At 47.7% G+C, this 24,125-nt stretch overlaps 1 long non-coding RNA gene across 1 annotated transcript in view; it reads left to right on the top strand.

Moving 5' to 3' along the window:
* Positions 1–13,146: 13,146 nt before the first annotated feature.
* LOC138285484 (uncharacterized) overlaps positions 13,147–24,125 on the top strand; it is a 65,913-nt gene continuing 54,934 nt past the window's right edge. The window contains exon 1 of the long non-coding RNA XR_011201601.1: positions 13,147–13,527. This is a non-coding gene — a long non-coding RNA (uncharacterized lncRNA). The remainder of the gene's footprint in view (positions 13,528–24,125) is intronic.

A 24,125-nucleotide genomic window follows, 5' to 3' on the forward strand; every position in this document is an offset into this window, starting at 1 on the left:
GAGAATGCAGAGAAATCCCAGAAGACTTTGAATCCTCCCATGTCCGCTTTGGGATGTACTAAATTGCCTACGAATAAAATAGTAATTGACATCATGGAGCCAGTTACATGGTATGAAGGCTCTTGCAGGTACATTTTGGTTCTAGTGGATATGTTCTCCAGATGGATTGAAGTGTAAGTGGTAAGTAAGGTGGACACAGCTACAGTGATCAAATTTCTTGAGGAGGTGTTTATAAGAGAAGTTTAACTGCAACTATTTTGACTGACAATGGTGTGCAGTTCAATTCTGATGACATACATTTTTTTGTCAGGTTGGCTGGTATAGAACAGAAATTTATGGAATTGTATCATCCCAGGGGAAACGCTGTTGGGAAAGGGAGAATAGAGTTGCGAAAGATATAATGCAGTTGGCTAGTAAGGGAAAGAAAATTTTGGAGTATGAATTAAAGAGGATGTTATGGACATATGGTATGATGCTGCATGGAACAGTAGGTGAAACCCCATTTGGACTGATGAGAGGCCATGTACCTCACTCCAGAGTTGTCCAGGGTGGATGAAAAGAAGTAATAAAGTGTAATGGGAGATTAAGAAGGTAAGAAGGAGGTGTATATTATCTTTGCAGGAAAAGGAACAGAAATTATTTTGACACCAAGCATGATGTATACATAAAAGAAGGTCAGTGGGTCAGGGTGAAATCGGTTAGGAAAATAACCAAGGAAGAAAGCAAATTCAGCAGTCCCAAACAAGTGGTTAGAGTCATGAGGAATATGGTGGAACTAGACAATGGCAGTATTTGTCACATGAGTCGCCTTGCCCTTGCTATACTGGGCAAAAAAATAGAAAATAATAATGAAGAGGTTTTGGACAAGAGTGTGCAGAACAGATACTGGTGGTTGGATGTGTCATAGGGTATAGAGCAGAAAGAAAGCAGTGGAGTTGTGAATGAAGAGAGTGTACATGGAATGGTTGAAGTGAGTGACATGGGTCATCTGGTAATTGGTGAAAAGAAGCAAGAGGGTTGTAGTAGTAAGGCCAGTATGTTTGGAACAGTTATTAGGAAACCAAAAAGTTTAGAGAGCTATGTATGTGAATAAACTTGTGTTTCTCAATTCTTACTCAATTACAGAGAATGGAGATTCTATTTTATTTTGTTTTAAAGGAAGGAAATGTATAGTAACCGGTTTAGTATTCTGGAGTATTTGTAGTATTTTCACAGTGCCTCTTTAAATAGAACTATAGTACATGCAGAATGTATGAGTATTCAATATATATATATATATATATATATATATATATATATATATATATATATATATATATAGTCTTGGAATGTGGAGGGTCAGTTGGAGTTTGTGTGAAGCTGCATAGCTGTGTACATCCTTTGAGAAGATTTCTACATGAAACTTCTTTTGGAAATATCACTTAGTATAGGAAAGTACCATCTTGCCTGGCATGTTACCCCCATTTTTCACTGTATATATGTTGTTTTAGTTGTATGTGTCACTGGGACCCTGCCAGCCAGGGCCCCAGTGCTCATAAGTGTGCCTGAATGTGTTACCTGTGTTATGACTAACTGTCTCACTGAGGATCTGCTATCCAGAACCTCAGTGGTTATGCTCTCTCATTTCTTTCCAAATTGTCACTAACAGGCTAGTGACCAATTTTACCAATTTACATTGGCATACTGGAACACCCTTATAATTCCCTAGTATATGTTACTGAGGTACCCAGGGTATTGGGGTTCCAGGAGATCCCTATGGGCTGCAGCATTTCTTTTGCCACCCATAGGGAGCTCTGACAATTCTTACACAGGCCTGCCACTGCAGCCTGAGTGAAATAACGTCCACGTTATTTCACAGCCATTTACCACTGCACTTAAGTAACTTATAAGTCACCTATATGTCTATCCTTTACCTGGTAACGGTTAGGTGCAAAGTTACTTAGTGTGTGGGCACCCTGACACTAGCCAAGGTGCCCCCACATTGTTCAGGGCAAATTCCCCGGACTTTGTGAGTGCGGGGACACCATTACACGCGTGCACTACACATATGTCACTACCTATGTGTAGCTTCACAATGGTAACTCAGAATATGGCCATGTAACATGTCTATGATCATGTAATTGCCCCCTCTATGCCATCCTGGCATAGTTGGCACAATCCCATGATCCCACGGGTCTGTAGCACAGACCCTGGTACTGCCAAACTGCCTTTTCAGGGGTTTCACTGCAGCTGCTGCTGCTGCCAACCCCTCAGACATGTTTCTGCCCTCCTGGGGTCCAGGCAGGCTTGGCCCAGGATGGCAGAACAAAGGACTTCCTCAGAGAGAGGGTGTTACACTCTCTCCCTTTGGAAAAAGGTGTTAAGGCAGGGGAGGAGTAGCCTCCCCCAGCCTCTGGAAATGCTTTCATGGGCACAGATGGTGCCCATTTCTGCAGAAGCCAGTCTACACCGGTTCAGGGACTCCTCAGCCCTGCTCTGGCGCGAAACTGGACAAAGGAAAGGGGAGTGACCACTCCCCTGACCTGCACCTCCCCTGGGAGGTGCCCAGAGCTCCTCCAGTGTGCTCCAGACCTCTGCCATCTTGGAAACAGAGGTGCTGCTGGCACACTGGACTGCTCTGAGTGGCCAGGGCCAGCATGTGACGTCAGAGACTCCTTCTGATAGGCTCCTTTAGGTGTTGCTAGTCTATCCTCTCTCCTAGGTAGCCAAACCCTCTTTTCTGGCTATTTAGGGTCTCTGCTTTGGGGGATTCCTTAGATAACGAATGCAAGAGCTCATCAGAGTTCCTCTGCATCTCTCTCTTCACCTTCTGCCAAGGAATCGACTGCTGACCGCGCTGGAAGCCTGAAAAACTGCAACAAAGTAGCGAAGACGACTACTGCAACTCTGTAATGCTGATCCTGCCGCCTTCTCAACTGTTTTCCTGGTGGTGCATGCTGTGGGGGTAGTCTGCCTCCTCTCTGCACTAGAAGCTCCGAAGAAATCTCCTGTGGGTCGACGGAATCGTCCCCCTTCAACCGCAGGCACCAAAGAACTGCATCACCGGTCCCCTGGGTCTCCTCTCAGCACAACGAGCGAGGTCCCTTGAATCCAGCAACTGTGTCCAAGTGACTCCAACAGTCCAGTGACTCTTCAGTCCAAGTTTGGTGGAGGTAAGTCCTTGCCTCCCCACGCCAGACTGCATTGCTGGGAACCGCGACTTTTGCAGCTACTCCGGCCTCTGTGCACTTCCGGCGGAAATCCTTTGTGCACAGCCAAGCCTGGGTCCAAGGCACTCTAACCTGCATTGCACGACTTTCTAAGTTGTCCTCCGGCGGCGTGGGACTCCTTTGTGCAACTTCGGGTGAGCACCGTTTCACTCCTCTTCGTAGTGCCTGTGCCGGCACTTCTGCGGGTGCTGCCTGCTTCTGAGAGGGCTCCTTGTCTTGCTCTACGCCCCCTCTGTCCCCAGACGCAATTGGCGACATCCTGGTCCCTCCTGGGCCACAGCAGCATCCAAAAAACCTAACCGCACGATTTGCAGCCAGCAAGGCTTGTTGGCAGTCTTTCTTCAGGAAAACACTTCTGCACGACTCTCCACGGCGTGGGGCATCCATCCTTCAAAGGGGAAGTTTCTAGCCCTTGTCGTTCCTGCAGAATCCTCAGCTTCTACTGTCCAGTAGCAGCTTCTTTGCACCCACAGCTGGCATTTCCTGGGCATCTGCCCATCTCCGACTTGCTTGTGACTTTTGGACTTGGTCCCCTTGTTCCACAGGTACCCTCGACTGGAAATCCATCGTTGTTGCTTTGCTGGTTTGTGTCTTTCCTGCAGAATTCCCCTATCACAACTTCTATGTCCTTTGGGGAACTTTAGTGCACTTTGCACTCACTTTTCAGGGTCTTGGGATGGGCTATTTTTCTAACCCTCACTGTTTTCTTACAGTCCCAGCGACCCTCTACAAGGTCACATAGGTTTGGGGTCCATTCGTGGTTCGCATTCCACTTTTGGAGTATATGGTTTGTGTTTCCCCTATCCCTATGTGTCCCCATTGCATCCTATTGTAACTATACATTGTTTGCACTGTTTTCTAAGACTATACTGCATATTTTTGGTATTGTGTACATATATCTTGTGTATATTTGCTATCCTCATACTGAGGGTACTCACTGAGATACTTTGGCATATTGTCATAAAAATAAAGTACCTTTATTTTTAGTATATCTGTGTATTGTGTTTTCTTATGATATTGTGCAAGTGACCCTAGTGGTACTGTAGGAGCTTCACTCGTCTCCTAGTTCAGCCTAAGCTGCTCTGCTAAGCTACCATTATCTATCAGCCTAAGCTGCTAGACACCCTATACACTAATAAGGGATACCTGGGCCTGGTGCAAGGTGTAAGTACACCTTGGTACTCACTACAAGCCAGTCCAGCCTCCTACACTTAGGAGATCTTTGTTACTTCAACTGGCGACAGTCATAGGAAGGAAACAAAGCAGCTATAGAGGGGCGTGAGGTACGTGTGTGAGAATGGAAGCCAAAGCACGAGGAAAATGGTGAAAGGAAACATTTTGGGTTTTTAATAATAAAACATTTCCAAGCTTCATCAAGGCAGTGCACAACTTACCATGGATATGAGTAGCACAAATATCCCTCATGTGCACAAGGTCACATGTGTCCCAGGTGGCTCTAAGTTCAGTGAGACCTAATGGTAGGATAGCCAACAAATTATAAGGGAGAGCAAGAGCTGAGCCACAGGTGTGGCTTGACTCCAAGATTCTGTGCACAAGCCGAGTTATGGCAAATTGCCTGCGTAAACCATGTAACAAATATCTTTTCAAAATGTTATAAAATCTATTCAGAATTCAAGAAAGTGTACTTCTTTAATATGCTGAACAGTATCTCAGATCATACCACTGCATTGAGTGCCATTTATTAAAAGTGATAGTTTTTAAACATGAACTTAGAAAATTCCTGCCCTCTGCCATAATGACAATGCTATTAGTGAAGTGAGACACAATTCATTTGTTCCCACTATGTGGCCTAGATTCTTATTTTAGACGGGACATCATCATATTATAATAAATCATGCAGCTTTTGTACAACAAACTTTCTAAACTCCCATTAATGAGGGTGCACTCACATGAGAATGAAGAAAAAGGATGCTGGGTGAAATAAAATATTTGCCTAGGTTGACACAGTTGAGAGTGTGGAAGCCAGTGCTGCTCCCAGGGTTTCTGGTTTCACGTTGTGCAATTTAGCCGCTGGACCTGTATCTCTCTCTCTTTCTTTCCTGTTTTACATTTTCTTTAAAAAAAATGAATGATTTGTCTTTAGTTCTTGGCACATGAGTTTAGAGCCTAGGTGGTGGGAGAAGCCACAAGAAAGCTCCACTCCTTTTGGGCTCGATGGTAGAATAGGACATTGAGCTGAGCCAGGCATGGGGCGAAGTTCCGCGACCACCGGGAGCTCGATGTGGCCGGAGGGGAAACCCCACTGCGGCCTTGAGCAGGATTTCACGCCAAAGTTGGGCACGCAAAAATCATAAGGTCCAGGAGGGGACGGAAGCACCCCAAGCAAAAACACCCCCCCCTCTCCTTCCGGCCCCAGCATAGGGGCAACGTTTGGCGGAACCGGAAGGAGGAAGGGGGCAAACAACAAGCAAGCGGCCAATACGGGGGGACCGCATTTTTTTAAACCAAATGGGGGGTGCACCCCCAAAGGTAGCAGCAGGGACGCTCAAAAGGGGGCTGCCGGGCACATAGGCCAACACAGGCGACCGGGCAGCCAAAAGGAGAAGACAGGAGGACCGACGACACGCCGCGCAACAGAAGCCCACCTGAGGGGACCGCTCACCGGAGCGACGCGACCCTCCAACTTTGGCCCTCCAAACAGCCTCAGACCAAAAAACTTGCAGCGAGGGACCGCTCATCGGAGCGACTCGACCCTCCAGCTTTGGCCCTCCAGCAACCAGCGCTGAGGAATAGCAGCGAGGGGACCGCTCTTCGGAGTGACTCGACCCTCTCCCCGGGCCTCAGAAGCAGCAAAACCAGTAAGAGGCCCCCCAAAGGCATCCATCCCTCCCTTGGCTGACTGAAGGTGAGGGGCACCGGTTCCGGGCCGCGTCTCTTCTCCCGACGGGCCCCAAACACCTGCATCGGCCGCTCCCATTCACCGGGGGCCAGGGAGCAGGAGAGATCGGCAACACGCGGCCGACACACCAGTCGCCGCGTCCCCCGGGAGCCGGAAGAGAGCCCGTCAAGAGCACGTAGGAAACAGCCGCCCTCCCCCGCCCCACAAAACAGCACCTTACCTGTTCCTGACCACAGGGAGCGGCAGACGTGGCCCGGTCCGCAGCGCAGCAGGCGCCAACACCTGCAGCGGACACTCCGGGAGCCAGGAACACACGGCTGCACGCGGTCGCGTGCAAATTAGGAGGCACACACGGCAGCGCAAAGGAAAGAATGCGCCCCCGCCGGGGGGAAAAGAAAAATCTCACCTTCTCCGTGTCGCGAGGAGGCAAAACGCGGCCCGGTCTGCAAATTGCCCCCAGCCTCACACGGCAATAGCCGAATGAGCGCCCACCCACTAAAGGCGGGGCCACATTGAACTTTGAGCCTTGCACGAACTGTTACATGTCCCCAAGGACTGGGAAAACAGAAACACGCACGCAACTTCGCCGCCCCCTCTATAAACAAAACAAAAAAAAAAAGAATAGAGAATAGAGACAAACTGGTGAGTGGACACAACCAGCATCCCAGCTGGTTACAAAAGCAGAGCAAACAGCCAAGTTCACGCCAGGAGAAAGGACAGCCAGGGACAGCCAGAAAGGCGACGCGACCTGGCTGTATACTCGCTTACGGTCATAACCGGGGACAGCCCGCTGGGCGACGCGACCCGTGTGTAGACCAAGTGAGATCGGGGGTCAGCCCAGCTGGGGCAACGCAACCCAGAGCACTGGCCTTGGGTCAAGGCAGCATGGAGATCGCCGAGGCCAACGGGGAGCTCGACATAGAGGAGATCATCAAAGGAGCAAGGGAGGCAGCAACCACGCACAGCAAAGACTGGATCCTGAAACAAATAAAAGGAGCAGGGTCGGACGAGAAGAAAACTCGAGAGGAGCATGAGGACAGCAGTACAACCGGCACAACAGGAAGTGAAGTAACACCCCCTGAAGCAAAGAAGCGACAGAGAAATACAAGCAGAGGCACGAAAAAGGGGGAAAGGAGAGAGACGGGCGAGCCCACTGAATCTGCAACCCCGGGGCCAAGCAAGAAAGCGAAGACTTCAAACGGTGAGCAAATCAGCATAATTGTACAAGACTTGTCTGAAATCCATGGCACCATTATTATTTGTAAAATCAGGGGGGGGGGGCAAGAAGAAAAAGGGCCTAGGGAACCAGAATTAAGGGAAGGCTCACCCCCAGAAGGGCGAAAGGGAAAAACCCACTGACAACTAGGGCAGAAACAACACCTGAGCGAAGCCTATCACCAGACAGTGGGGGGAAGGAGTTGCCCCCCCCCAGGACCCGCAGCCCAGCCTACACAGGCGTGGGACTCAGGGCCAAGTAAAACTGCGCGCAGGCGGCGCCACCCAACAGCAGACGGACAGGCCCCTGAGTCTTACAAAAGAGGAACTCTGGGGACACCCTACATGGTGGCAAGGGCACCCGGGCTAGCAAGCCTTATCCCACTAGCAGTAATGGAGAGGATATGGCGCAGAGAATTCATAGATATTTTCACACTACCAGAGATCCAGGTAGAAGGCTTAGATTTAACCACGGTAGACAAGAAGGGAGAAGAAAGGAGAGAGCGCAACCGAGTTAGGAAAGAAAGGAATTTTGACAACTGGCTAGATGCCTTTAGGATCATGGCCTGTATAATAGTGGAGAAATTTCCTCATTGCGCTAAAGATCTGTGGCTCTATGAATCAAAAATTCACGAAGCACAGAGACAATTCTCCGGGGAAGCCTGGCTAGATTATGACAAAGGCTTCAGGTTAAAAATGCAAGCCCACCCAGACATGGAATGGGACGAGGCGAGGAAGATGTAGCAGGGTACATGCAAAAAATGATGGTAGCAAGGGAAGCCAGAAACTGGGCTCACAAAGGCGAACAGCCCTTTCGCTGGAGCTTCCAAAAAAGCAGGCATGAAAAGGGAAAGCCCTACCAGAAAAGACAGCCCTACACACAATGGAAGGGACCCCAGACAGGTACGACAGCGGCCGCAATATGCTACAAATTCGAAAAAGACGAGTGCACGTGGGGGGCGGCATGCAAATTCAGGCATGTATGCTCGGCATGTGGGGGGGGCACCCTGCATCAAAATGCAAATGAGGGGGAGGTGGCAGCCTCAAGCGGGAAAAAGATAAGAAGAAATAAACACACCAAACACATACCCTGGCTAGGGGAGGAGGTGGAACTAGCTACATCCCCCATCAACACTGCCCGGTTAACGAAGCTAGCAAATGAATACAATAACCAACAGGACGCCAAGCTAATATGTGAAGGGTTCGAGCAAGGCTTTAAAATACCATCCATAATAGAATCACACAACAAAAGACCAAAGAACCTACGCTCGGCAAGCGAGTACCCAGAAATTATAAAACAAAAAATTTAAAAAGAGTTAGAGCTGGGGAGAGTAGAAGGCCCGCTCCCCACCCCAGTCCCCTGCGAACTGATAATATCCCCGCTAGGGGTGGTCCCCAAAAAAGAGGCCAGAAAATTCAGACTCATCCACCACCTGTCCTACCCAGAAGGCGAGTCAGTGAACAATGGCATAGACACGGCACACTGTGCGGTCGGTTACGCATCCGTAGACGACGCAGTGGATTTATTGCGCGCAAAAGGGCGGGGCCCGCTAATGGCGAAAGCAGACATCGAGGCAGCCTTTAGGCTGTTCCTGGTTCACCCTGAGAGCTACCACCTGCTAGGGTTCAATTTTGAGGGAAAAACCTACTTTGACAAAGCTCTGCCAATGGGTTGCTCCATTTCCTGTGCATACTTTGAGAAATTCAGCACCTTTCTGGAAAGGGCACTACACAAGCAACACCCAATGGGCGGCAAGCTGCACTACCTGGACGATTTCCTATTCATAGGTCAGCCTAGCGGACCTGAATGTCAGGAGCTCTTAAACGCATTTCAATCCCTAGCTGCTGCGTTGGGCGTGCCTCTAGCAGAGGACAAAACCACAGGCCCTACCACAAAACTTGTATTCCTGGGAATATAACTCGATTCAAAGGCAGGCACATCCAGCATGCCGCTGGACAAAGTCAAAGACCTGCAAACTAACATCAAGGGGTTGCTAGGGAAACAGAAGGCAACACTTGGAGAGCTACAGGAGATTATAGGCAAACAAAATTTTGCTGCAAGAGTGATCCCCACAGGCAGAGTATTTTCTAGGCGCCTCTCACATCTAACCAAGGGGTTAAAGAAAAAACACCACCACGTAAGGCTGACAGCAGGGGTAAAACAGGACCTGCAGACATGGCAGACATTTTTGGCAGAATTCAATGGGACGCTGATATGGAGAGAAGGCTGGGTGTCTGCCAGGCAAATTGAGCTGTTCACTGATGCAGCGGGCAACATTGGTTTTGGTTCAATACTGAAAAACAAGTGGTGCGCCGGGAAGTGGCCTGAGTCATGGTTAACACGGGGCCTGAACAGGAACATCACACTATTAGAGCTTTTCCCAATAGCAGTGTCCCTAGCAATCTGGAAGGATCAGCTAAAGAACATAGAGCTCACACTATGGTCCGACAACCAGGCAGTGGTGCACGCCATTAACAGAGGGACATCACAATGCCCAGCAATTTTAAGACTATTGAGATACATAGTGTTTAGGCAGCTAGAAAGCAACTTAGAACTAAGAGCTAGACACGTGCAGGGTACAGTGAACTCTAAAGCAGATGCCCTCTCTCGTTTCCAGATGGGGAAATTCAGAAGCCTGGCCCCGGAAGCAGAGAAGGAGATGACACCGTTCCCCCACAGCCTGTGGGGTCTGGTAGAGGAGACTTAGCAGCCCTTATAGCACACGCCTTGGTGCCAAAAACTGCTAGGCGCTACGCGTCGTACGCAAACAGAGTACTGGCAGTGACAGGGGTAAATTCATGGCTCGACCATGACGAATCACAAAAAGCAGTAGAGCGTTTCATCCAATGGGCATTTTCGCAAAAGAAAACCAAACCATGGGCGCAAGCCCACCTAACAGCGATAGCGCACTTCAGCAAACTGGCAACAGGCAGGGACCCCACGAACTCCCACTACATAAAAACAGCAATGAAAGGGTGGCGCAGGCTGGAGGGCCCAACAGTAGATCATAGACATCCTATAGATTTCAGTACACTGAAGCAGTTGGTGGGAGCACTCGGGGTCATATGCAGCAACAAGTTTGAACACACCCTATTCAAGACAGCTTTTACGCTGGCATTCTTCGGGGCCTTCAGGATAAGCGAGCTGGTGGCCCCGGTGAAAAATGGGCACAAGAACGCAGGAATTCAGAGAAATGACGTGCAGATGGGCCAGAGACACATGCAAATCATACTAAGAAAGTCCAAGACGGACCAACTAGGAAAAGGGGCAGAAATAGAGCTGAAGTGCATTGACGACCGCAAAGTATGCCCGGTCTGCAACACGCAGGAGCTCCTACAGCTCAGTTCCAAAATGCAGGGAGCACTACTACAGCACGTGAATGGGGAGTGCCTACGTTTATGCCAATTCAAAGCAATACTCAGGAGGGCACTGGCCAGAGTGGGGCTGCACGCCGGTAACTTTGGCACCCACTCCTTCAGGATAGGGGCTGCAACTACAGCAGCTCGCCACGGCATGTCAGAACCAAGCATCAAGGCAATCGGGAGATGGAGCTCCAATGCTTACAAAGGTTACATTAGGGAGCGGCATGGAGGGGACCGCCCCTAAAAACCCAAACAGTCACCCCACAATGTCCTCTTCCACCCAGAGGCATACATAGAACAGCATGGGTGGTCGGTCACTCTTTCATCCACAGAACCCAGGCTTGGTGGGACTCGTCAGCCACCACAAGCAGCCAACGCCCCCGCCGGACAAACATAAAATGGTTCGGTTTCCCAGGCATGAGGTGGGAGCATTTCAGGGACAGACTAGACGAGCTCTTGGCCTCCCAGCACCCAGCCCCCAACGTCCTAGTAATCCACCTGGGTGGGAACGAGCTGGCGCAACTGGGGAGGAAAGTCCTGATGGAAACCATGAGGGTAAACCTCACAGCAGCAGCTAGACGAATGGGCAGGGCCACATTGATCTGGTCATAAATCATCCCACGGCAACGGTGGAGGGGGGCCATACCGACAGGCGCACTGGACAGATCACGTAAGAAGCTAAACGTCGCAGCCAAAAAATTCTGCATCCAGAACCGCTGGGAGAGCATACGACATGGTTTAATCAACCTGCAAAGACCGGAATACTTCGCATCGGATGGCGTGCACCTATCCAGGCAAGGGACAGAAGTTTTTGGGAATATCCTGTGGGCCGCACTACGGCTCGCCGGTTGCAGTTCACTTAGACAAGTAGGGAAGCCGCCCTTGAGCGGTAACCCAAAGGGCGGCGTGGCGGAAAGACAGGATAAAAGAACTACAAAGGCCACACCCAGCGCAGCGGGGTGGCAAGGCTACTTACCCTGGGATGCCTCACGGCAGGGTAAGGCAGTCAGGGGAGGTACGCGGAAACACGGCACTCGCAGCCCAGGTCCACGGGAGAGCAAGACACAAGGACCAAAGCACGGTAGCGAGCTAAGCCTAAAGGGAAAACGAGTACCCTCCTATTTGAAAAAGGAAGAACGGCAGAAGAACAACAAGGGAGATTAATTGAAAGCAAAAAATAAACAGCATGTAATAAGATAATTATCGTCAATGAGAAAGTTGTTAAGGAAAAGAATTACGACACAAATGTATCAAAGATAAACAATTGTATTACCCTTAACAACAACACATATGGATGATTTATGGCCCTCATAAAAGAAGGGCGGACATGTTGCAACCAATCCCTCAATAAACTGCGGCCAAAAGTATTTCCAACAAATTACAGACTGTTGTCTATCATTGCGGGAATAGGCCGTCTGGAGGGGTTTGGGGCGAAGGCCCGCGACCACCGGGAGCTCGATGTGGCCGGAGCGGAAACCCCACAGCGGCCTTGAGCAGGATTTTGCGCCAAAGTTGGGCACGCAAAAATCGTAAGGTCCAGGAGGGGACGGAAGCGCCCCAAACAAAACCCCCCCCCCCTCCTTCCGGCCCCGGCGTAGGGGCAACGTTTGGCGGAAACGGAAGGAGGAAGGGGGCAAACAACAAGCAAGCGGCCAATAGGGGGGGACCGCATTTTTTTAAACCAAATGGGGGGTGCACCCCCAAAGGTAGCAGCAGGGACGCTTAAAAGAGGGCTGCCCGGCACATAGGCCAACACAGGCGACCGGGCAGCCAAGAGGAGAAGACACCCACACCAACTGGAATGCCCGGCACCCAGAGCGTCGCAGACTGGGTAAAGGATGAAAAAGAAACAAGAGGAAAGGCGGATAGAAAGGATAAAAGAACTACCAAAGGCCACACCCAGCGCAGCGGGGTGGCAAGGCTACTTACCTTGGGATGCCTCACGGCAGGGTAAGGCAGTCAGGGGAGGTACTCGGAAACACAGCACTCGCAGCCCGGGTCCACGGGAGAGCAGGACACAAGGACCAAAGCACGGTAGCGAGCTAAGCCTAAAGGGAAAACGAGTACCCTCCTATTTGAAAAAGGAAGAACGGCAGAAGAACAACAAGGGAGATTGATTGAAAGCAAAAAGCAAACAGCATGTAATAAGATAATTATTGTCAATGAGAAAGTTGTTAAGGAAAAGAATTATGACACAAATGTATCAAAGATAAACAATTGTATTACCCTTAACAACTACACGTATGGATGATTTATGGCCCTCATAAAAGAAGGGCGACATGTTGTTACCAATCCCTCAATAAACTGCGGCCAAAAATATTTCCAACAAATTACAGACTGTTGTCTATCATTGCGGGAACAGGCCGTCTGGATGGGTTTCTGGCTCCAGCCTTCAGTAGCTCTGTGACGGGGGACACGAGAATTGACTGCCGGGTACAGCCTTTGAGTGCCCCAGGGGTACTCCCATAAGTAGACTCCCACAATTCCTGCCATGGCGCGATGACGTCAGGAGAGACGCTTGTGTCCCGGGGAGAAAAGAGGAAGAAGGAACGAAAAGAGATGGGAGGCCGGGGGAGACGGAGAGCAGAGCCAAAAGCGACGACTACTGGCAAGGAAGCAGGCGAGACGCCATCCCCAAGACGATCCATAAGAAGGGAATTGAAGGGGATTCAAGGAAGAAAATACCGGTTCCCGATTGCCGCGACGAGGAAGACGAACCCGATAGAGAGAGAGAGAAGGAAACGAGTGGAGACACCAGCCATGCTCCCGGAGGAGTGTGGCTCCCGCACGTATGGAATCGCATAGGCGGTTCAGTATGACCTTCAAGTAGGAAGGCAGGGAAGGAGCAAGGAATGTTTAAGGGGGAAAAGCTACATAGAGGTATGCACGGCACAGAAAAATATAAACAAATAAAGAAAACGACCAGGAAGTGAATGTCCTGAGGCCGGCTAATCCCGGATGCTTTTGTTGTTGGGATTGTTGGTTTTGGTGTGTGCGATATTTTTTTTGAAGTTTTGACACCTTACACAACGGTATAAACTCATGTAAAGGAAAGCACTTCTGGGGAGCACTATAACTAAAAGAAAACCCTAACTAACACTAGGGAATGGATTTAACAAAGGCGGGAAGGGGAACCCGTACTAAAAACCACTGCTTCTAAAAAAAATTAAAAAAAACAGCTTCACTACGACCGTAAAAGGGGGGTGAAAAAAGGAAGAAAAAAAAAGGTGTGAAACACAAGTACAACACAAGGAAGGTGAAAACACAAGTGAAGAGAAAAAGAGATATTAAACAAACAAAACTATTTACTTACCTGATATGTTTTTTTTAAATAATTTTGTTTGTTCTCCTTTCTCTCTCTCTGCCTTCGTGGAGGTTTTCCCTGGAGGCTAAGAAGAACAGAAAAGACCCATGAGCAAAAGAGAAAGGTCTACGAGAAGCGCAATATAGACTTATATATATTACATGAAGGACTTTCTTGACAATAGATTTATGGAATACTTGACCACTGTTGGGAAGAAATAATTAAACTCGAACATCACCAGAACCTGAGTAATTTACATATTACTAACCTGTCACAAGCTCCCCCACCTCTCATAACACATTGTAGCAGCTCCTACTTTTAGCCTACAGCATATTGCTTTATGGGACCCATAGTTTTCCCTTATGCGGCTGACAGTATGGCCTCAAAAACCCAGTGCTGTAGATTTTAAAAGACAACATTGGATGAAGATAGAACTGAGCAAGTCAAGGAAGCATAGCTGAAAAGATTTATGATTGCTAATGTGTGACATTTCAATGTTTTCAGTGTGAACGTGTGTAACATTTCAGTGAATTATGTGTGACACTTTATCACGCATAAAAAACTGCAGGTAATGACGTAAATTTCAAAATGTAACTTTATGAGTGTATGACATTATAATGCTTATCGTTCTGTGTGTGTGTGTGTGTGTGTGTGTGTGTGTATATATATATATATATACATACATACAGACATGCATATATTATGCATATTGCAGAGTGGTGGTAGTCACTCTGTAGTTCTAGTTGGGATTCCCAGAGATAGGAATTCCTCTGATATTTGCTCGGTAATAACTTTGCACCCGTTTGATGAATCTTCACAAAATGTTGCGGACCTATTCCTTTTTCTATATTGGCTGATGATACAAAGTTTTGTAATGATTCGTTAAGGGGGCACAAAGAAAAAAGGGGGGTTCCCAAAATGTATCTTTCTCCCAATGCATTGTCCGTAGACTTTTGTATTGTTTGTAGCAGCAAAATGGCTGAGCAGATTTTCATGAAATTTAGCAGGATTATAGATAATGGTATGAGGACAATCCTTTTTGGTAGATACATGTACATATGGTATTTTTGAAGGTATAAGGCTTTTAAATGTAGAGATATCTTAGGATGCAAAATACAGCGAAACTTCACAAAATACCACAAAATTATAGAGGTATTTTGCAGTACATAATTATGACAATGCAAAATGTGATTACGTTTTGACTGTCTGTACAAACGTACATGTTTTTCTGGACTATGGCCTTAGATATAGGTAAGTAGAGGGGTTTATAATTTTCTCTACCTATTACCACTTTATTAAAGTGATAATAAGTATGAAAAATTATTTATAAGTTTCTATATATTTTTTTTTTTAAGTACAGAGTACCCCAGTAATACCTACAAATAACTGTGGTACTAAAACATGTATAATGTTGTTAAAACAAAATACTACACTGTAGTTCAGTAATATACTATACTAAAGGGTATTTTTAATTTTTGGGGAAAGTACTGCAGTACTTTATAGGTACTTAAAAAATATATGGAAAACTATAAATACATTAACCTACCTATGACCATTTTATTGAAGTGGATATAAGTAGGGAACAACAATAGGACCTAATAATTACCTTTATCTAAGAACCTGATCGGTCTGCGCCACTCCACTCTATGACCCTCCACTCCAGGGGGCTCAATACGAGTTTGGCGGTCAGACGAGCCGACCACCAGACTTGCGGGATGAGGCAGCGGTCAACCTGGCTGCCTCATCCCCCCCATTGTGTTATGATCTTCCCACCAGGCTGACTGGCAGGGAGATAGTATTACGACATTCCTGCTGGTCAGCCCAGCGGGAACAGTGCTTTTCGGTATTGGTCTTGGCTCCCTTAAGGGAGCCGAGGCCATCACCATAGCACACCAGCACCCTCAGACTCAACACTTTTGGACCCAGCACCATGGTCGTGAGCAATGCAGGGGTCCCCTAGTGCCCCCCTGCAGTGTGTTTCCGCCAGCCTTTTCATGGCAGGGTCCCATCATGAAAAGGCTTACGGAAATTGGACTTGTAATCAGTGCAGCGGCGTTGAACTCAGCGCCGACGTGGCTGACCACGACTCTGACCGCCGTCAGTCCATCGGGCATCATGTTACTGGTAAGGGTGGCGGTCCCCTGGCGCAGGGTTATAATGTGGCCGTCGGACCACCTGAAGTGCGGCTGTCCAACCGCCACATCAGCATTGGTGGTACTAGGACTACCAGTGTCATAATGAGGCCCTAAGACACTGTACAACAAACCACTCCACTCTCCTGTACAAGATGCCACACCAATCTACACCACAATACTGTACAACATACCACTTCACTTTACTCCATTCTACACTCTACACTATTCCACTGTATGCCACTCCACTGTATGCCACTCCTCAGTACACCACTTCACTCTATGCTACTCCACTTTATGGTATTCCATGATATGCCACTCTAGTCTGTGCCACTCCACTCTTTGCTATTCCACTGGATGCAAATCCACTCTAGGCCATTCCACTCTGTTATTCCACTCTGCTCCGCTGTAGGCTACTCCAATGTACGCCACTCCAATGTACGCTGTTCCACTGTACACAACTCCACTCTCAGCTATCCCACGCTCTGCCACTCCACTGTACCCTTTTCCACTGTACGCCGCTCCACTCTACACCACTCCTCTGTATGCTACTCCTGTAACGCTGTGCTCTGACGCGGCGTCTCTTTCGGTCCTCGCGGGTGGAATGCGCTACCGATATTCAGAGCGCCGTTCCCCGTGTTTTTTGACTATGCTTTCTGGGAAGTATATATTTCGCTCCCGGTCGCTCTACACTTACTTGTAGCCCTTTTTTCTTCTTTTGTTGTTGGTGGTGGGTTTTTGTTGGTCCTTTTGCCTGTCTCTATTCATGTTGTGTCCATCTTGTCTTCTTCGTGTTTTTTGTCCCAGCATGCTCTGTTTTTCTTTTATACTACTTCTTTTTCCTATACTGGTCTATGGGCTTTTCCCAATTCAAGATGGTGTTACTTCCTTTTCCTGTGATGTCACTTCCCTTTTCTCAGTATATAAGTCAGTCAGTCTTGTTCCTCCTTAATGTTGCAAACACTTTCTTCTGGTTGTGCTGTTCGCTCCTGTTCTTTGTTCCTGCTTTTTTGCCTTGGGAGATTTTTGCCTGTTCTTTGTTCCTGATTTTGCCTTGGGAGATTTTTGCCTGTTCTTTGTTCCTGCTTTTGCCTTGGGATATTTTTACCTGTTTCTTTTTTCCTGCCTTTTACCCTGGATATTGCCTATTTTTGTTTCCTGTTGTCAAGTCCTGTTTTTTCTTGTTTACCTTCAGGAGTTCCTGTTAGAGGTTTTTTCCCCAGTGTTGGGGTTTTTTCCCCCTGGGACTCCTTCTGGAGGGTACGGTCTGCTTTGGCGTAGCCTGTCAAGGGGCACCGTGGCTACTAGAAGGGGTCGCCCTTATCTGGGCGTATCCAGGACCTGTAGAAGACTTGTTGTATTCACCAATCCGAAATCCAGAGTTGAGAAGTCCAGCGCAGTACGTGACAACTCCAGTGTTTGCCACTCCGCTGCACACTATTCCACTGTACAAAACTCCACTCTATGCTAATCCACTCTATGCCACTACACTGTATGCTATTTTACTTTATGCTCTCCACTTTATTCAACTCTACTCTATGCCACGCCACGCCACTCTACCCCACTCCAACATACCCTATTCCACTCTACACCACTTCACTCTACGCCATTCTACTCTACTCCACTCCAATCTATGCTGTTCCACTGTACACTGTTCCACTCTATGCCACCACACTCTATAACACTCCACTCTGCAGTAATAAACCCTTCGCCTATCAAATCTGCTCCACTGTATGCTATTTCATTGTGGACACTCCACTCTATGCTATTCCACTGTACACAACTCCACTCTATGCTATTCTACTCTTTGCCACTCCACTCTACACTATTCCAGTGTGCGCCACTCCACTGTATGTCTCTCCTCTCCACGCCACTCCATTGTTCACCACTCCACTGTATGTGATTCTACTCTATACAATTCTACTCTACGGTATTCCACTCTGTCACTCGACTCTCTCTCTGCGACTCCATTGTATGCCACTCCACTTTATGCTATTCCACTGAACCCCACTCCATTCTACACCACTCTACGTCATTCCACTCTACGCAACCCTACCCTTCTCCACTATACACTATTTAACTCTACGCCACTCCCCTCTTTTCACTCCACTGTCTGCCACTCCCCTCTACACTATTCCACAGTACACAACTCAACTTTACGCCACTCCACTCCTTTCCATTCTATGTCAACCCACTCTCTGTTACTCCACTCTATGCCACTCTACTGTATGCTATACCACTCTAAGCCTCTCCACTGTACGCTATTCCTCTACAACCCCACTCTGTACTATTCCTCTGTATGCCACTCCATTCTCTGCCACTCTACTGTATGCCACTCCACTTTACGCTATTCCACTGAATGCCACTCTATGGCATGCCACTCCACTGTATCCTATTCCAATCTAAGCCTCTCCAATCTACTCTATTCCACTCTATACCACACTACTCTACAACACTTCACTCTACCCCACTCCACTGTACAGTAATAATCTGTGCCACTCTGGTCTACGCACTCCACATTACGGTGGTCCATTGTACGCCACTTCAGTGTACACCACTGCAGTGTAAATTCCACTGTACGCTACTCCACTCCATGTCACTGTACTCTACACCACTCCGATCTACGCAATTTCATTCTATGGTACTCCACTCTACTCTATGACACGCTGCTCGTATGTACGCCACAGCAGTCTATGCCACTCCACTGTACACCACTTCTCTCCACTATACAACAAAACAAAACACTATAAACCACTCCATTCTACTCTACAACAGAATACTCCACTTTATGCCACTCCACTCTATGCTACTCAACTGTTTGCCACTCCACTCAACGTCACTCCACTCTACGGTATTCAAGTGTACACCACACCATTCTACGCCACTGTACACCACTCCACTCTACTTAATGCTATTCCATTCTACAACACTCCACTGTACGCCAATTGACCATATAGTATTCCACTCTACACCACTCCACTCTATGCTATTCCACTGTACGTCACCCTATTCTATGCCACACTACTCTATGCTACTTGACTACACCACTCCAGTCTGCACCACTCCACTCTAAGGTATTTCACTGTACACCACTCCAGTCTACTGTATTGCACTGTACTCTGCTGTGCTCTGTCACTGCACTCTATGCCACTTTACTCTACGTCACTCCACTCTACACTACTCCATTCTACGCCACTCCATATTATGCTATTCCACTGTACGCCACTCTGCTCTACCCATTTCACCTCCATTCCACTCCTTTACTCTGCCCTACAACACTCTACTCCACTCAAAAACATTCTGTGCTCCTCCATTATACCACACACTACTCCATTTTGTAGCACTCCAGTGTACAACAGTGTACTCCAGCCTTTGCAAGTCTACATCAATCTACTTTACTTTACCACTATACAACACTCTGCTTAACTGTTCGCCACTCTACACAACTCATACTACGCCACTCCACCCCATTTTACTGCACTATGACACACTACTCCGGTCTACTCTATTCCACTCTACACCACTCCACTCTATGCTACCCTGTTCCACTCAACTATACAACGCTCCATGTCACTCCACTCTGCCACTCTGCACCTCACTCTATAGTAGTCCACAATACTCCACTCTATGATATTTAATCCATTCTGTGTTACTCCACTCTATGGCATTTTGCTCCATTAAATGGTATGCCAGTCCTCTGCACCCCACTCTAGTCTACAACATAACACTTTAGTCTTTGACACTTCACTCCATTCTATGATATACTACTCTACTTGACCCCACTCTACTAAACTGTATGACACTTTACCCCACTCTACGCTACTGTGTGACACTTCTCTCTACACTGATCCACTCCATGACACTCCACTCCACCCTATGAACTCCACTCTACAAGATTCTTCTACACTTTATGCCACTGTATAACACTCTACTCTGCTCTATGCCCCCACACTCCACTCAACTGCCCAACACTCTACTGCACTCTGTGCCCCTATACTTCACTGTACAACACACTAATCTACTAGACTTTCCAAGACTCTACAACACACCACTGCACTCTGCTGTATGACACAATATGCCACACCACTCCAGTGTATAACAGTTTACTTGACTGCGCTATACCACTCCACTCTACACCACTCCAAAGCATTCTACTCTGTGACATGCCACTCTATTCTATGAGACTTTACTCCACTGTTTGCTATGACACTCCACTCTACTCCACTCCAAACTACTGCACAACACTTCACTTTACAACATTACACTGTACAGCACTCTCCTCTACTGTACTGTATGAGACTCCACTTAACAACACTCAACTCTATGTCACAGGACTCTACAATTTAAAACACAATTTTATTAACAGAAAACCCATATAAATTCAGTGAAAAAAACAAAGGTTAGTTATAGTTAGGAACACTTTGTTTATTCTTTCTATACAAACCAAACTTAAAGTACCCAAACATTAGAAACTGTAAGGTTATACTTTGTTAGAAACTGGGTTGTTGATTGACTGGGGTGTAAGCTCAGGTCAAGGAGCAACCACAAACCTAGTCAGGGTAACGTCTAGGCAAACCATAAATTAACCTGTGCTCACCCTCTGGCTGCCAGGCTTAACTTTGAGTCAGTGTGTAAAGCATTTGTGCAACACTTCAAACAGTGATATAGTGAAAACACCACACAAAATTAATCCCACACCTTGTTAATACATAAAACAAGACCAAAACAACAAAGATCCAATGAGAAGAACTGGAGATAATATTGAATTTCAAAGTTCTTAAGTAGTATAGTGCTAAAAAGCATAAAGTGCCAACTGTGGATATCTGGTCGCATGGGATCAGAACAAAGTCCAAAAATCAGGCTGACCGTCATGGAGCGTGGGCCAGCTACAGGGACCGATTTAGGCCCACTGAACCAAAATACCTTAAATCCTACGTTGCAGAGCGTTGTGTGGAACAGCGTTGAAGATGTGTCGTGCAGCAGGGGCGATGTGTCGGTTCCGAGTTTTGGAGAGGCTGCTGTGTGAGATCCTGTTTAATTGACGTTAGTGATCCTGTTGACCAGGCTTGCGATGCGAAGGTGGGTGTTGAGAATACAAAGTGCATCCAAGGCGTTGTGGCAATCCGATGAGAGGTGAAGCAGCTGTGCAGAGTTTCATCGTCAAGGCTGCCCTCAATGAGAGATGTGAGGAGCTTGTGCCCAGAATAGCTTAGCGCAGCAGCGGTCCTGAAGGCGATGCATCAGTCCCAAGATGTGGGATGCAACGGCGATGCAGGTCTTTGAGACGGGTCCAATCCACTCAGTGGTGTCAACGCTTCAGTTCTGCTCAGGATTGCGCCACGCAACAGAATGTGTTGGTTCCAATGAGTCATCAGAGGGCAATGCACATTAAGCCCACTTCCAAGGGTCCAGGTGTGGGATGGCACCACTTCGCAGGGCAAACTCACAGATGGCAGAGTCCAGGTGCAGGAGCTGGGTGGTTGGAATTCTGTTATGTCCCTGAGACCTCAGGCCAGGAGGGTGTTTAGAAAAAATATCAGAAAAAATTATCTTGCTACAGAAATATTGTGTCAAAAATATTGTGACTTCAAATGTATAGTGAACAGGAATATCAAAGATAAGAATATTGTTTTAGTTTTGTTTTTAATACCTATGTAAAAAATATGGATATAGAAATATTTTTGTGTATAATATCTTTTTTTAGTGGTAATATGTAACTTTTTTTTTTTTAATGATTCCATATTTGCAGTAATACAGACCACTGTATTATGAGTTACACAGCCAAGCCCGCCAAAATCCAGCCAAAATTCCAACACCGTCAGGACTCTGGAGGGCAGGAAAGAGGCGGTCCGATCACCGGTACCGCCAGCCAGCCAAGCAGCCACCGAACCTATTACAAGCTGAAAATCGCAATGGCGGTCTTGACATGGCAGTTTTCCAATGGCAGTGCGAACCGCGACAGTCAGCAGTCCCCACAGTAATACACAACACCACATTGGATAGATTTGAAAACAACACAGCTGACACACACTCACACACCCAGTACAACTACCAACCACAATATAAAACACACACCTCAATCCTTTGCTTCTACAATGCCGCACAGAGCAACAGCATTGCAAAGATTAGAATAGGCACCATTCTACCTCACAGAAGCCACACATCTCACATCCTCAGTACACCCCGAACACATATTTGCATCCTATCACAACATTCACTGCATGTCACCCACTCATTACACAGCGCCTACAATTTTTTTCTCATTTCCCCACCTTTTTTTCCATCACCATGTCACCACAAAAACATCCACAATTCACAGATGAGGAGTTAAGGGTCATGTGGATGAAATCATTAGAGTAGAGCCACATCCAAAATGGAAATGTGGCAAAGGATAGTCAACAGAGTGGATTCTGTAGGCAGCTATCCACGCACATGGGGTGACATCAGGAAGAGTTGGAATTACTTCAGGGGGAAGGTTACTTCCGTGGCCGCCAGGCACCGGCTGGTGGTACACAAGGCTGGCGGTGGTCTCCCACCTTCACCCCCACAGTTCACATCATGGATGAAGAAGGTCTTGGCCATCCTGCACCCTGAGGGCTTCTGTCAATTTAGGTGGGTGTGTTCCTGGCTGCTGGTTTGTGTAGGGGTATGTCCAATGAGTGTGAGTTGTGTGTGCTTTGTAGTGTTGGCCTTCCCCCATTGTGTGACTGTTTTTGAAAATTGGTATTGGTTGTCCATGAGATCCAATTGTGGGCAATTCCAGGTTGCATGTTATTTGGGGCCTTGTTTAAAGTGATATGTGTCCCAGTGCAGCCGCCTCCCAAGTATGGTCAAGCTGCTCCCATCGCAGCTTTGCAGGTGTAGTTGTTGTGGTTCACTCTGTTTCTTTTGTATGTTTGTGTCAGTGTGTATTGTGCATGGTATTGTTGATCCATTGTGCTATGTGTGTGTGGGATGTGTGTCTTGATTGCAGTGTGTGCGTGTGCTCGCTGAAGTGTGCATGTTATGAATGTGTGGGAGTATATGTTGTAGTATTTGAGTGTGTGTGTCATGACTGATAGGTGTAGGTGATTGCCTTGGCGACCCTCCATGATGTGTTTGCTAGTGGTACAATTTTATTTAAAGTTAAAAAAATCTAGGTAGGTGTTAGTACTTAGGGTTGTTGTCACCTACGTCAGAGTTTACTTCATTGTTTTTCAGCAGGCAGGAGCAGCAGCATGATGTTGAGGAATGGCTCCATGGCGGCTCTGGACATGTATGGCTGTCTACAGGTAGTTGTCTCCATTTGTACTGTTCATTTCCGCCTGGTGCTCCTTGGTGGTTGGCGGTAACATTGGTGGTGTGCAACCTCGTAATAGGTCTGGTGGAAACATGGTCTCCATCGGCCTGTTTGTGCCTCCAAGAGGCCACAGAGGTCTGTGCTGACTGGCGGTGGACCGCTGTCGGTCTTCTGTTAGCTACACCACCAAACTAATAATATGGCGGTCCGCTCCACCAGAATGTTGGAGGTCAGACAGCCACCGCCAAAATGGTGGTCACAGGACCACCAAACTCATAATCAGGCCCTATGTTCAGTGGTGTCACTGCAGCGGCATGCTTCGTCTCAGAAAGTGATCCTGATGCACAAGCCGCTGCAGTGCAGCACCAGATGCACTTCGGGCGCACTGTTGCCATGCACAATGTTGTGCATGACAATGGGGTGCACCAACAGTGCAGGCTTAGGGGGGCACAACATGTGCCCCCAGCCACACTGCTCACTGGGCAAAATCGCCCTTGGGCCCTGTTTGGGGCCCCTTCCCTGCCTTTCCATCGAGCTTTTGGCGGTGTGCCGGCATTGGCACCACTGCGGTTGACCACAGCTTTCCCTACGGCCGCGGCCACAGGATTCAAGATCCTGGCAGTTGCAGCAGTCTTGTGGCAGTTCAACCACCATCCTCGAAATCTGGTGGTGGGACCCCTGAGGATGTAGGAATGCAGTGGTCAGACCGCCACCGTGGGTATGGCAGTCCCAGAACCACCCTAATTGTAATCAGGCCCTAAAA

The sequence above is a fragment of the Pleurodeles waltl genome, chromosome 3_1 (assembly GCF_031143425.1).
Source record: "Pleurodeles waltl isolate 20211129_DDA chromosome 3_1, aPleWal1.hap1.20221129, whole genome shotgun sequence".
NCBI lineage: Eukaryota > Metazoa > Chordata > Amphibia > Caudata > Salamandridae > Pleurodeles > Pleurodeles waltl.